The sequence below is a fragment of the Aotus nancymaae genome, unplaced genomic scaffold (assembly GCF_030222135.1).
Source record: "Aotus nancymaae isolate 86718 unplaced genomic scaffold, 86718_ANA_hifiasm-v0.15.2.pri h1tg000025l, whole genome shotgun sequence".
Classification (NCBI taxonomy): domain Eukaryota; kingdom Metazoa; phylum Chordata; class Mammalia; order Primates; family Aotidae; genus Aotus; species Aotus nancymaae.
In genome coordinates, this window is record NW_026988438.1 from 24,973,602 (window position 1) to 24,988,839 (window position 15,238).

Genomic DNA, 15,238 nt, shown 5'->3' on the forward strand with positions numbered 1-15,238 from the left:
CAGGCACCACCACTCCCGGCTAATTTCTGGTCTCGAACTCCTGACCTCAGGTGAACTGCCTGTGTCGGCCTTCCAAAGTGCTGGGATTACAGGCATGAGCCACCACACCCAGCCAGGCTTATTTTTTAAAATTTTAAAAAATGTGCTAAATTGCCCTTTCCCTCATTTCCAAAGTTCATCGATAGCAAGGGAACAGAATCTGCCACGATCCTCCCATGATGCCTCCCTCCAATGAACTGGCTATGGGACACATTCTTGCCTATGCTGCAACACTTTGTAATATTGTACAAAAGTCATCTGGGGATTGTTGCAATTTTCCCAAAGGTGAAAACAGACCCAGAAGAGATTAGGTTGATTTTGTTAGTGTGACACAAGTAAGTACTTGGTGCCTCTTTCATGGTGCTTATTCAGTCACTGCTACTGCCTAGGGGCATGTTAGTATCCTTGGAGTGAAGCATAGAATATGGAGATTCTTATGTATAAGGGCCTGAGGGAGAAGCAAGAAGGCACTAAGAAAAGAAAGATGATTCTCAGGCTCAGTCCTATTCTTCAGGGCCGGTTTTCTCAACCTTGGCACTACTAACATTTTGGCCTGGATAATTCTTTCTTGTGGGAGGCGGTTTTGTACACTGTAGGATGTTTAGCAGCCTCCTTGGCATCTCCCCACTAAATGCCAGTAGTGCTACCATTCCCAGTCCCCAGTCATGGAAAACAAAAACGTCTACAGATATTACCAAATGTCCCTGGAGGCTGTGTGCAAAATCGCCCCTCGTTAAGAGCCACTGTTCTAGGGTCTGGCTCTACTGAGAGAAGCAGTGGAAGCAGCACCTGAAGATCATTTTTTATTATTGTTTTTGGGTGACCTTTTCCCCTAAAAAATCAGCAAACAGTAGCCTTGGGGAACACACAATCTGTTTGGGGTTCAACTGACAGAGGGAAGCTCAGAGGGAGGAAAAACTCTGCTCTTTAACAGAAACCCAAAGGATGTAGCATCACCAGAGAACCACTTAGAGGGCTGCAAGCAAGGGCAGTGGACATCGTGAGAAAGGGGAGGAAAAGAGGACAAGAATCGATGCTCAGCAGTGCCTGATTTAAGTCAATAATGGGTGTCTCCATTGTCTTTGCCAGTGATTGGCTGACGGATGAGCATGTGACTCAATTCTGGCCAATGGGATGTAAGAGGAGAACTAGGGGACCTTGGGAAAGATTTTCTTCCTAGATAATGCAGAACTAGCTGGAGTGAAAGCTCCCTCTCTGCTCTCCTCTTCCCTTCCCATCCTATGCCAATATGAGATACTTGGAACTGCAGCAGTTATTTTGCAACCATGAGGCAACAGCCAAAGATCAAAGCCTATTGAAATGTGGGAAGAGCCTGGGTTCTTGATGACATGGCTGAGCTACTGAGCCAACTTTGGGACTATGTACCCTTAGACTTCCTATTAAGTAAGTAGTATATGTTCCTATGTTTTAAACCGGGGTTAGCTGAGTTTTTCTGTCATTTGCAATCAAAGTCATTACTCACCAATGGAGATGTTTTCAACTGCAACTAATAGTAATATCTAACTAAAAGAAACTTCTAAAAGGAGTGGGTATTTTTCTCACCTAACAGGAAGTCCTGAAGTAGGTGATTCCAGTGTTGTTTGGTGGTTGTGCAGTATCAGGGCTCTGGGTTGACTTCTGTGTGATTCTCCCAGCCTTTTCCTCCTGGTCACAATATTGCTGCCACAGCTCCAAATATCATATGCTCACTAAAACCATGTTCAAGACAGGAAGAAAGAGGCAAGTTCTCTTTGTCTATCCCTCTCTTTTTATCAAGAGACAAAAAATGTTCCCTCAAGCTCCTAGTAAACTATCTCATGGTCTCATTGATCAAAACCGGACTATATATGAAGACAGCCTGGGACGGTGAGTTCTTGGCATTTTAAGTCTCTGTCATGAGAGGTGGGCTCTACCAGAAAAAGGCTGTTGGGTCCACAGATAACAGTTCCTGCCACAAAATAATGGTTCATCTCACATTCCCTATTATCAGAAAATCAGTATTTCCCTACTGAGACTCTTATCCCACTCCATCCCTAGTTGTCTAGAAAGTCCAGGGACCCTTAGGCCACCTGTAGTAGGTTGGCCCAGCCTTCACATGCCACTAGGAGAGAGAACTAGAGTCGATTAGTTCAGTCCGGCGCTCACCCCGCAGCACATGATGTAACTGCTGAAGAATGGCTCCCTGATGGCAGTGTTGTTCATCCCCAGATGAGATGACCTTTTGCTGGCTGGGAAGCCTGTCCTGGGTGCAGTAGTTCTAGGGAAGACAATCATGTACCCTTGGCACTAAGCCAGCCATGAGGCTCCAGTCTGTGCTCCAAAATTACCAGCTCCCAGTGCTCAGCTTCTTCTCAGGGCTCAAGCTGGTCCTGGGAGCTCTGATCAGGAGCCTGGAGTCACTGGCTCCCTTCTTCCAAGTGAGCTTTCTCTTCTCCCTGGACAACTGTGCCTGTAAGGGGAGGCCTATGCTGTGACTTCCAGGGGCCCCCAAAACACCCTTTACAGAGGCCATTACTCATAGTATTTGCTCTACTGTGACATGGCCTGTAACCTATTTTGCTAAAGGAAAGAAACTAATAAAAACAAGTTTAATCCCCAGCAGGGCTTTCCCTCTAATCCAGTCCCCTGATGTATAAACACATATGCTCCCAGAGTTTAATCCTGGTGAGCAGCAGCCCCTCTGGTAAAGCATCTATGACATCAGATGACAAGATGACAGCCCCTGGTAGATTTTGTGTAGGTCTGTCCCACATCTTCCCGTGTAGTCCTCTTTTTTGTCTTCTGATTGAGAAGAGCACAGCCTTCCAATTCAAGATTGGTCCTTGTGAAAAATGAAGCACCAAGCAAGATCTCACTCCCCTGTTGGGACATTTGGAAGCTTGTGTGTGTTTGCAGAAATTGCTGCCTGATAGCTTTTTCACTGGCAACAGGGAGCAATTTGGCATCATATATAATCCTGGATTACTGACTTGATTAATATTTCATGGTGTCTATTAGTCATTTACATTTATAGAAACATGAGTCATGAAAAATTAAAGTTTTAATTGCTGAGTTTCTTTCCTTTTACTTTCTTTCCTCCTCCTCCTGCTTTTTCGTTAGAGAATTTTTCTCTTAGCTGAGCTGTCTTTCAAGTCTTGGGAGCAGAGTTACTCAAAAGAATCAGGAAATTTGGAGAGTCAGTCTGAGGACAGATTGTACACAGCAAGACAATAAGACAGTATCAGGAGGAGTATAAGATAATGAATAGCATTCTTCAGCTCCAGGATAAGGCCCCGGAATAAGGAAATGATCCAATGTATCACTTTTCTCTTTCAGCAAGGGCAACTTTTTACCAAGAAACAAGAATTTCAGACATAAGGACACCCCAGCATAGAGATCATGAAAAATGACATGCAGGGATAGCCTGCTCCTGTGCATTGGTTTCTGTTAGTGGCCGTTGTTTCTGTTTTCTTTCGTTTTGGTTTTGCACTGATTAGGCATTTCAGAGTTATGTGAAGCCACATACACCCAATATGGAAGAGCCAGAACAGTAGCTAGACAGATTAGCCCACCTCTGAGAATCTCCTGGGGAACTACCCTTTGTAGTTGGACTTCTATGGCCAACAAAATCAGGCTCACTCAGTATTGCCACTCTTTTTTTCTTTTTGAGATGGAGTCTCGCTCTGTTGCCCATGCTGGAGTGCAGTGGTGTGATCTCGGCTCACTGTACCGTCCACCTACCAGGTTCAAGCAATTCTCGTGCTTCAGTCTCCCAAGTAGCTGTAATTACAGGTACATGCCACCATGCCCGGCTAATTTATGTATGTTGAGTAGAGACAGGGGTATTACCATGTTGGCGAGGCTGGTCTCGAACTCCTGACCTCAAGAGATCTGCCTGTCTCAGCCTCCCAAAGTGCTGGGCTTACAGGTGTGAGCCACCGTGCCCGGCCCCCAATGTTGCCACTCTTTTGATAAATAAATGTATGGCCTTTGGTATTCTGTACCTCTGTCATATAACTGCACCTCTTTATTGGGGTAAGGAGATTTGCTTGTATTTGACTCAGTGATTTCAAATAAATGCTTGACTTCAGATTCTTGGATCAGTCTCTCTGGGAGTGATTTGTCAGGTGAGGTTGGCAATTGTGAGGATTTGCAAAGTGGAGCCTTTGGTTCCAGTTTCAGAGGACATCAGGTGCGTGAGAGATGGGCTGCTGGGGTTAAGGGAAGAAGAGGTCTGTTTTGCTTTTGTAGAAAGGCCTAGAAATCAACTTGGAAGGGTAAGTGATGCAGGAGGCAAAGGTCAGTGAGGCGGAAGGCATGTGCTTGTGTGGCAGGCAGATGTGTGAAAAGTGGTCTTCTATCCTGAATATTAGAACAACTTTCTCAGGGAAATCTCTGAATCTCTCATCTAATTGCTAATTAGACAGAAGTATAGCATTTTCCAAAGCCTATTTGATTTATAGTTATAATAAAATATATTTTTAGATGAAAATAATTGTTTTATGTCACTTCAATTTTAACCATGAAACTTATTTAATTGAAAAACGAACAATTCTTATAACCTCGAAATGAAGCAAAGTATTATCAACCAAATTTTCAGCAATAGGAAATACTCGCAACTGTGTTATGTAAGATTTGCTATGTGTTGTCACAGATTTATGACACCAGCGATTCAATACTATGAAAGTTTCTGAGAGGATAGTTTAGATATATAGGAAAGTGAACCAGGTATTTTGTCTCAAGGATTAATTTCTTTTTAAGCCACATCAGATTTGCATGAACGTGCTTATATTAAACTGTTTTTCCATATTGTTAATTCTCCGTATTCTACAAAACTAAAAAATGCAGGTCACACCTGTTATGGATAGTTTATTTTAGCATGTCACCTCTACTGTTACTTAATAATTCCTTGACTACATTTTCCTAATATAGTACAATATTTAACAATGAGGAGAAAGTACACCTCTAGAACATCAGCATTTCACTTCTTGGTTAGTTCGAATGATTTCATCATCTGAATTCCTTGAGATATATAAAACAAGTTTGTCCTTTAAATGAGCTACTGGCAGGAACTTCCTGGAACTGTGAAATAAGCGGTGCAAAATAATTCATTTTGGAAATGAAGGAAGCAAGTGTGTAGAAAACACACTCCAGATTTTTAAGGAACTGAATTTTGTTATTATGCAGATAAGGAGCCGAAACATGTGTTATTATTTTTTACGTAACATTGGCAGAGATGGTATGTCTGGTGTTTGCTGGATAACGGTAAGTTCTGGCTGCTAGCTACTTCATAGTCATAAAAAATCTCATGCCAGTGAATGAGGCAGCCATATCACTTGTTGATATGATTGTAAATAAAGGAAGTCTTCCTTACACAATCACTGAGTCCCAGTTATTATTATGGCAGAGGAGAATTTAAAAAAAAATAAAGGAATACTAAGATAGCATTTGCAAAAGAGAATCAAGAAAGCTGTTGCCTTCCAGGCACTTGGCTGTTCTGTGGACAGAGCCCTGTGGAATACTAGGTGTGCAGCAGTCTATCAGCAGCGAGGGAAGGTGTCCCACAGTACGATAACAGAGACAGTGACTCTAGTAGGGCCATTCATGAAAACATGTACACACTACTTTATTAGAAAATAAAAGCCCCCAAATTCAGAATAATAAAACACAAAAAGAATCAACAAAACAGCAAAAACTGGCCATAGCAGCAAGTTTCAATAGATCACCCAAAGCAAAGCAAAGCCATTGATGTGGCCACCTTACCTCCTCTGTCTCCTTCTCTGTTAATGCTCACAGCATGGGAAGCATGGAGCTTGGGTTGTCAAGAGGACACATGAAATCCATTTTCTCTCTTCTGGTGAATTTTTAGCCCTGACACTGTTCCCAGGACAGCACTTCCAGTGCTTAATATGAATGCAAGCAGTTTAGAAGTATAACTCGATTTCTACTATTTTTGAGAAACAATTTTATTTTGCTTTTGTTTTTGACATGGAGTCTTGCTCTGTCACCCAAGCTGGAGTGCCGTGGTGCGATCTCAACTCACTGCAACCTCTGCTTCCCGGCAACCTCCGCCTCCCGGGTTCAAGTGATTCTCATGCCTCAGCCTCTTGAGTAGCTGGGATTACAGGCGTGTGCCACCATGCCCAGCTAACTTTTATTAGTTTTAGTAGAAATGGAATTTTGCCATCTTGTCCAGGCTGATCTTGAACTGCTGACCTCAGGTGATCTGCCAACCTCAAGTGTTGGGATTAAGCCCAACATGCCAGGCGTGAGCCACCATACCCAGTGGAAAACCAATGTAACAAGAATTAAGTTTAGAAGCACACAAATACACATCTGCACCCAAAAACACACACACAAGACAAAATGGAACTAGAATAACTGGTCAGGCTGTAAGTGCTTGTTAGCAGACTGAAAAAAAATACAAAGAAGAAAAATTGATTTTAATAGAATTAAGAAATTTTCTTTTGATTTCCAATGTATGGACTCATGAAAGTGGTCAAACTTCCACAATATTGCCGACTTTATATGAGAATTTTCAGGAGTTCTTTTACTTCAGTATAAATGTTGGTCGGGTTGTTCACTTCCTACAAAATTGTGTAGGAACATGCAGCGATTCACTCAGAAAAACATTTATAGTGTATCTGTAGTACAAACAGAAAGATGACCTTGGCATTTGCTAAAAAGGAAAGGCAAATTGCTTTCCACAGAAACCTTTCGTACAGTGTGTCTTCGTGGCTTCCAAAAAGTAAAGCCCCAAAGAAAACAAAGACCGTTTCTGCACTGGGACCAAAGAATGGTTTGCTGTAGTGAGTGAGGGGAGGGGGTTGCCGAGTGAAAGTGTCACGCTTTGCACTCATACTTAGCCGACTCAGAGCCACAGCAAGATGAGGAACCCCTGAACAATGTTGACCTTCCAGTGTGAGAAGAACCAGAGCTCAGCTCAGCTCAGCTCAGCAGCAGCAGCCCCAAAGCCGTGGCCCTAAAAAGCCCCTCCCCCAGGCTATCCATCAAGGTCAGCCACGCCCACTTCAGATCAGTCCACTTCCACCTCAGGGAATCTGGAGGCCTTAGTCTGTTCGGGCTGCCTTAAAAAACCACTGGAGATGTGGGGTGGGGGACGGGGGTCTAGAGACTAAAAGTCAAAGATCAGTGTGTCTGCAGAATTTTTTCTTTTGAAGTTTGTCTCCCCGGCTTGCAAATGACTGTTTTCTCCCTGTGACCTTACATGGTCGCCCCCTGCTCATGTCTGTATCCTGATTTTCTCTTCTTGTCAGGATGTCAGAGGTGTTTGAACCAGAGCAATTTCATCTTGAATAGGGGCTGGGTAAAATAAGGCTGAGATCTACTGGGCTGCATTCCCAGGAGGTTAGGCATTAAGTCACAGGGTGAGATACGAGATTGGCACAAGGTATAGGCCATAAAGACCTTGCTGATAAAACAGGGTGCGGTAAAGAAGCTGGCCAAAACCCGCCAAAACCAAGATGGCAATGTAAGTGACCTCTGGTCATCCTCACTGCTCGTGCGCTAATTATAATGCGTTAGCCTGCTAAGAGACACTCCCACCAGCACCAAGAGAGTTTACAAATGCCATGGCTATGTCAGGAAGTTACACTATATGGTCTAAAAAGGGGAGGAGCCCTCAGTTCTGGGAATTACTCACCCCTTTTCCCAAAAACCTCATGAATAATCAACCCCTTGTTTAGTATATAATCAAGAAATAGCCAAAAATACGGTCAACCAGCAGCCCTTGGGGCTGCTCTGCCTATGAAGTAGTCATTCTTTTTATTCCCTTACTTTCTTAGTAAACTTGCTTTCACTTTACTCCATGGACTCACCCAGAATTCTTTCTTATGAAAGCTCCAAGAACCCTCTCTTAGGGTCTAGATCAGAACCCCTTTCCAGTAACAAGGACAGCTGTCTTAATGCACTAGGGCCCAGGCTAATGACCTCATTTTAACTTATTTCCTCTTTAAAGACTAGCTACAAATAGTCACATGCTGAGGTCATATGAATTTGGGAGGACACTATTAGCTCATCACACTGGGGTAGCAGACTTCTGATATTCTATCCCTTCCTACTGTCGTTTTCAACCATTGTTTTTAAAGCTATCCATGTCATACTTGAAATTCAAATGCCATTCAGCATCCCTTCCCTGACCTGTCCCTGCTATTGCCTCTCCTCACAGATGAAAACAAGTTCAACTCTTTTCATCTGAGGTTTACCTCCTAATCAGAAAACATACTCCATGTTTATTCACTTTAGTGTACCTTCTAGGCTTTCTACACTACAAAATAAGGATTTAATTCTCTTATATTCTCCTCACTCACTTTTACTCTTCCTAAATCTCCTGCTAAAGTTGTAGCACAAGTTTAAAGCTTAAATCAATATTCAACATGTGTACTATGTGACTGCAAATATGCTTCACAACTGGGTCTAGTACAACAATAGAGTCATTTCTTGTACTTAGATGTTTTTTTCCTGGAATTAATCAGTGTTGTTTCGATTTTTAAAGAAATGTTAATTGCAAGTGTCCTCCCTGGAGCCCTGCTTCCTGTTCCATCCTCTGGGGTCGCTTTCCCGCCTGCAGTGTGGGAAACCCTGGAGGAAGAGAGCGAGGGCGAGAGGGGGCAAACGTTGACGCGTGAGGTTCCATGCATGTTTGGGCTGGAGTTATCCCTCTTAGCTTGCTATTTTTTGAGATATTGATTAGCTAATGAGCCATGGCTCATGATTCCTTAATTCTCCAATTCTTTTTGTTGTTGTTGTTGCTTATCCTTAATTTTCCAATTACTTAGCCTAGAGCAGAGGTCTGCACACTTTTTCCATGGAGGTCCACATAGTATCTTTTAGATTTCCTGAGCCAGCAATGTCTATTGTAACAACTTAACCTTACTGTTGTGGTGTCAAAACAACCATATGTCAATGATGAGCGTGTTTGTGTTCCAATAAAACTTTATTTACAAAAAATAGCTATGGAAAAGATTTGGCCAGTTTACCATAATTTGCTGATCCCTGACCCATAAAAGAGTGCTTTTTAATTTTTCTTTTGAAACGATTTCATTGGCAGAGAAACGTGGGTTTGTGCCCCCAGGGTCTGTAGCGGGTTACCTGGGGAATCTTATTACAAGTATAAGATAGCTTTGAAATCTCACTTATCGGGCCGTGTGCAGTGGCTCACGCCTGTAATCCCAGTACTTTGGGAGGCCAAGGTGAGTGGATCATGAGGTCAGGAGTTCAAGACCAGCCTGGCCAAGATGGTGAAACACCGTCTCTACTAAAAATACAAAAATTAGCCGGGTGTGATGACACACACCTGTAATCCCAGCTACTTGGGAGGCTGAGGCAGAGAATTGTTTGAACCTGGGAAGTGGAGGTTGCAGTGAGCTGAGATCATGCCACTGCACTCCAGCCTGGGCAACAGAGCAAGACTCAGTCTCAAAAAAGAAAGAAAGAAAAAAAGAAATCTCACATATCCACAAATTTAGACAAAGTTTGACAAAGTTTGGGTTGATCTTCATAACTCAGTGTTCTGCTGATTAAGGAGGGTAGAGAGGCTAAAAGCTAAAGACAACTCAAATGAGGTTGGGTGTCTCTGGGAAGCTTTTTGCCCAGGACCCCTCTTCTTGTTTAGCTAGAGTACTTGGCTTGGCCATCCAGCAAATCAAAGGCCTTATTTTCAAGTTGCCATGAAGTCTACCGCTGCAGGGAGACAGACATGGTAATCTATTTATTGACTTTCTCACAACCGTTCCCTGTTTAGATTTTTCTTTGAGACAATGACATCCTAAAAGATACAACAGCATTGAGGTTTAGACTGAACAAAGCTCTGTGGACCCACAGCAAAGCCCCACCCTTCAGAAAGATGATGGCCCTGCACTCTGGCCACCTCAAGGGCAACATGGAAATGGTCACAAGTGGGAAAAAAATGTGTTTACGGCAGCATGTTCTGTAGTGCGATGAGAGAAAGAAAACAGTGGGCCCAGATGGAGGAGAAAGGGCTGCCTCATCCTTGCACAGCTCTTGGCGTTGTTTCATTTTACCCCGAGACTCCTCTCATCTCAACTCAGCAGGCTGGAGTTTGGGGCTGTGTTGTAACTAGGACTCTTTTGCTTCCAAACACAACAAGAGCTACTTGAACTCAAAGGAATTAGCCATGATTTTTCAAATGACAAAAACTGAATGTCTTCTCTGAAAGAGAGAGCCGCCGCAGCAGCAGCCAGCTTTGCTGGAAGGAGTTGATTGGAGTGTTTTTCTTTATTCTGAATCCACTCGCCCTGCCTGTCCCCAGCAGATGTGGGCGGGCCTTGCAAAAGGACTCATTCTAGGTGAGTGGGATTCTAAGAGGCAAGGACAAGTGGATTGCCATCCCATCGTCTTGTAAGGCAGCTGGCCTGGAAAATTCAGTCCCAAAAGGCCGCTGTGACACAGCTGCGCGGTCCTTATCACTACTTCACCAGCCTCTGTAATCACAGACTCAGAATTAGAGCAAAAGGGACAATCAGTGTGATGAGAGAGGGAGAAGAGGACCTGTGACCCTGCCACCAAGAGCCCAAATCTGTGCCCACTTTGCCCACCAGATGGACTCAACTATCCAGGACTCAACCACCCTCTGGGTTTCTGGGACCTGTGGGAAGGGATGAGGGGACTTCCACAGCACAGAGTCTAAGCCAATTTCAGCTGAATCCCACAAGATGAAGTCTCTCTTCTGACATCAGGAAAGCAGCGATATTCCAGCCTAGGCATAATAATATGGCTGTTGAGAGATGTTTTGTAATGAATGTCTCCAATTACTATCTTCCACAAAGGAAAGCAGCTAAGATTTGAGGCCAGTTTCCTTGGAAGTGCCATTGTTACCCCTCTACCCTGCTGGGACATAAGGTGGCAGGAGGAGGCATTAGATGTAGATGAGCGCAGCATCCACAAAGCAAGCTGAGTGAGCCTCATGGTTTTAGGGCTCTGGGCACAGCTGTGGGGAACCATTCTAACAACGGTGTCCCCCACATAAGCTCCCTGGCAAAAGGTGCAGGGTGTAGGCTGCATCACAAGCAGGCAGACACATTTTTATTATAGAGTCAAATGGATGTAACATTTTAATTGTTCAGGGCTACTTTGCAGTTCATGAAATAAAACCTGTGCACAACAATGTTTCCCAAAAGATTCCCAACAATCTTTTTTTGAAAATTTAAAAATTTTTATAAATTTTATGAGTACATAGTAGGTGTATATATTCATGGGGTACATGAGATGTTTTGTTACAGGCATGAAATGCTAAATAAGCACATCATGGAGAATGGTATATCCATACCCTTAAGCATTTATCCTTTGAGTTACAAATAATCGAATTACATTATTTAAGTTATTTAAACAATATACAATTAAGCCTGGGAGTGGTGGCACATGCCTGTAATCCCAGCACTTTGGGAAGCCAAGGTGGGCAGATCACTTGAGCTCAGGAGTTCAAGACCAGCCTGGGCACCATGGCAAAACCCTGTCTCATGTTTTGGCAGTGAGCCAAAATCATGCCACTGCACTTCAGCCTGGGTGACAGAGTGAGACCCTCTGTGTGTGTGTGTATGTGTGTGTATACATATGTATGTATGTATATATATGCACACACATACATACACAATTACATTATTGGCACACAATATACATTATGTATGTATATATATACACACACAATTATGTTATTGACTATAGTCACTCTATTGTGCTATCAAATAGTAGGTCTTGTTCATTCTATTTTTTTGTACCCATTAACTATCCCCACTTTCCCCCAATCCCCAAGCCCCCTTCCCAGCCTCTGGTAAGTAACCATCCTTCTATTCTCTAAGTTCATAAGTTCAACTGATTTGATTTTTAGATCCCACAAATATGTGAGAACATGTGATGTTTGTCTTTCTGTGCCTGGCTTATTTCACTTAACATAATGATCGCCAGTTCCATCCATGTTGCAAATGACAGGATCTCAATCTTTTTATGACTGAATAGTACTTCACTGTGTATCTGTGCCAAATTTTCTTTATCCATTCATCTGTTGATGGACACTTAGGTTACTTCCAAATCTTAGCTTTTGTAAACAGTGCTGCAGCAAACATAGCACAGATATCTCTTTGATATGCTAATTTCCTTTCTTTTGGATATATACCTAGCAGTGGTATTGCTGGATCATATGGTAGCTCCATTTTTAGTTTTTTGAGGAACCTCCAAACTGTTCTCCATAGTGGTTGTACTAATTTACATTCCCACCAACAGTGTACAAGGGTTCTTTTTTCTCCACATCCTCATCGGCATTTGTTATTGCCTGGCTTTTGGATAAAAGCCATTTTAACTGGGGTGAGATGATATCTCATCATAGTTTTGATTTGCATTTCTCTAGTGATCAATGATGCTGAGCACCTTTTCATAAGCCTGTTTGCTATTTGTATGTCTTCTTTTGAGAAACATCTATTTAAATCTTTTGCCCATTTTAAAAATCAGATCATTAGACTTTTTCCTATAGTTTTCCCAACAATCTTGTGAGCTAAGTAAAGTATGGATGTGACAAGATTACAAAAGACGTAGCTATGCCGACATCACACTTTTTGTGATTGCTGGGAGCACAGAGGTTCCCTGTCAGTCCTCCTAAAGCAGGAAATGAGGTGGGTCTTGGGCCTTGGGGAAGAAGGGCCTTGTGTTGGATGCTGGAGGATTGGAGGGCAGAGGAGCCAGGGAGGGGCAGATTGAATGGCCTGTGCTAATGCAGGGCCTAAGTGGGAGCCACCACTGAACTGCCTACTTTTTTTGCTAAAAGAGAAGTGATGGTCATTTTTTTTTAATCTCAAAGTGAAGAAATTGTAATATGAAAGACTAGTGATAAGTGTTAGAATAAGTTAATTATTAAATTAATGTTGCATCATTATTATACATAGAGTAATACGCTTGAATAAAAATGTCAAAGATGTCTGTCAACTGGGAAAGATCTAAATGAGAGAAGCCGCTTTGTATGTATTTGTTGCTTACCCACCATGGGTCTGGCACTATTCTAGGTGCTTGGGATACTGCAGTGAGCAAAACAGATCTCTGATTTTTGTGGAGCCTAGATTCTAGCATTTAGAAATAGACTATAAACCACAATTACAATAAGTAAAATCTTTAGGATGTTTGAAAGTGACCCTTGATGGGGAGATACCAGGTTGATGCAAAAGCAATCACGGTTTCTGCCACTACTTTCTTTGGCGGGGGGAGGGGAACGGAATTTCGCTCTTGTTGCCCAGGGTAGAGTGCAATGATGATCTCTCAGCTCACCACAACCTCTGCCTCCCTGGTCCAAGTGATTCTCCTGCCTCAGCCTGCCAAGTAGCTGGGATTACAGGCATGTGCCACCACGCCCAGCTAATTTTGTATTTTTAGTAGAGACAGGGTTTCTCCATGTTGGTCAGGCTGGTCTCAAACTCCTGACCTCAGTTGATCTGCCCGCCTTGGACTCCCAAAGTACTAGGATTACAGGTGTGCGCCACCACGCCTAGCCCTGTCATTCTTTTAATGGCAAAACCGCAATTACTTTTGCACCAACCTAATAAAATGCAGACACAACAGGAATCCCAGCAAGGGGAAGGAGAGCAATGACTGCAGTTGTAACTAGAAGGCCAGGGTGGGCCACTCTGAGAGACACCTGCCCCCAGACTTCAAGGAGAGAAGGGAGTTCATATGCAGATATCTGCAATGCTCCAGTCTGAAAAGAACAGCCGGCCCACAGGCCTGGAGGTCCCAGCCTCCCTGGAATGCTTGGTGGCCTGTGCTGCTGGAGCACAGTGAGGGAGGGACAGCAGTAGGTCATCTGTCAGAGTCAGAGGAGCAGCCACAGGGCCAGATCACAAGGCTCTTAGAAGTCATTGTGAAAAATGTGGCTTTTGCTCTAAGTGAAAGGCAGAGGCTTTAGAGGTGTCCGAGCAGATGGTTAGAACCATTTCATGTTCTCACTATATCCTTCCGACTGCTGCCTTCAGTGGGGTGCTGGTAGAAACCGGAGACCAGGTGGGAGGTTACTGCAGTGAGTTACTGCAGGTGAGGGACAATGTGACTGGGGCTGGCCGGTAGCAGTGGAGGTGGTGACCGGCGTTTAGATCCTATACGTGCTTTGAAGGCTTTGAAGGTAGAACCAACAGAATTTCCACAGGGATCAGATCAGTGAAAAAGGAGACAAGGAAGAGATCAAAGTCTTTGGCCTGAGGAAGTAAAAGGGTGGAGATGTCATGAACTGAGGCAGAGACAGTTGTGAGCAGAGCAGGTTTTTAGGGGAAGAACAGGTTTGAGACATATTAACTTGGAGATGTCTACATGTTGTGTTAGAAATATGTGGCGAGGTATTGAGCATATGAGAATCTGGAGCTTGGGAAAGCGGTTTGGACTGGAATTACAGCTTGGAGCGGTTGGTGTATAGATGATTGGTAAAGCCCAAAGTCTGCATTGGTTCACCAAGAAGTAAGTACAGATGGAGAAGAGAAAGGAATAACTTTCAAGAGAAGATAAAAATAGACTGAACTGTACACTTAAAACTAGTTAATGGTAAATTTAATGTTATGTGTTTTCTTTTTACCACAATAGAAATAAATATCAAGAAAAAGCAAAGTATCAATTAAGTGAAGATCATTTTGAATCAGTAAAACTTCTGAATCATTGAGGATTTTTTTTTTTTTTTGAGATGGAGTCTCGCTCTGTAGCCCAGGCTGGAGTGCAGTGGCATGATCTCAACTCACTGCAACCTCCGTCTCCCAGGTCCCGGTTCAAGCAATTCTCCTACCTCAGCCTCCCAAGTAGCTGGGAATAGAGGCACGAGCCACCATGCCCAGCTAATTTTTTTGTATTTTTTTTTTTTAGTAAAGACGGGGTTTCACCCTGTTGGCCAGTCTGGTCTTGAACTCCTGACCTCATGATTTGCCCACCTTGGCCTCCCAAAGTGCTGGGATTACAGACATGAGCCACCGCGCCCGGCCTGAGTATTTTTAAGAAACATATTCTCTTGACCAGCCATGGTGGCTGATGCCTGTAATCCCAGCACTTTGGGAGACTGAGGTAGGAGGATCACTTGAGCCTAGGAAGTGGGGGTCGCACGCAGTGAGCCAAGATTGCACCGCTACACTCCAGCCTGGGTGACAGAGAGAAACTGTATCTTTAAAAAAAAAAAAAGGGGCAGGGGGAAGAAAAGGAACATATTCTCATCTGCACTGAGGAATGC

At 43.4% G+C, this 15,238-nt stretch overlaps 1 long non-coding RNA gene across 1 annotated transcript in view; it reads left to right on the forward strand.

Moving 5' to 3' along the window:
* Window positions 1-1,240: 1,240 nt before the first annotated feature.
* LOC135276502 (uncharacterized) overlaps window positions 1,241-15,238 on the forward strand; it is a 45,191-nt gene continuing 31,193 nt past the window's right edge. The window contains exon 1 of the long non-coding RNA XR_010344024.1: window positions 1,241-1,443. This is a non-coding gene — a long non-coding RNA (uncharacterized LOC135276502). The remainder of the gene's footprint in view (window positions 1,444-15,238) is intronic.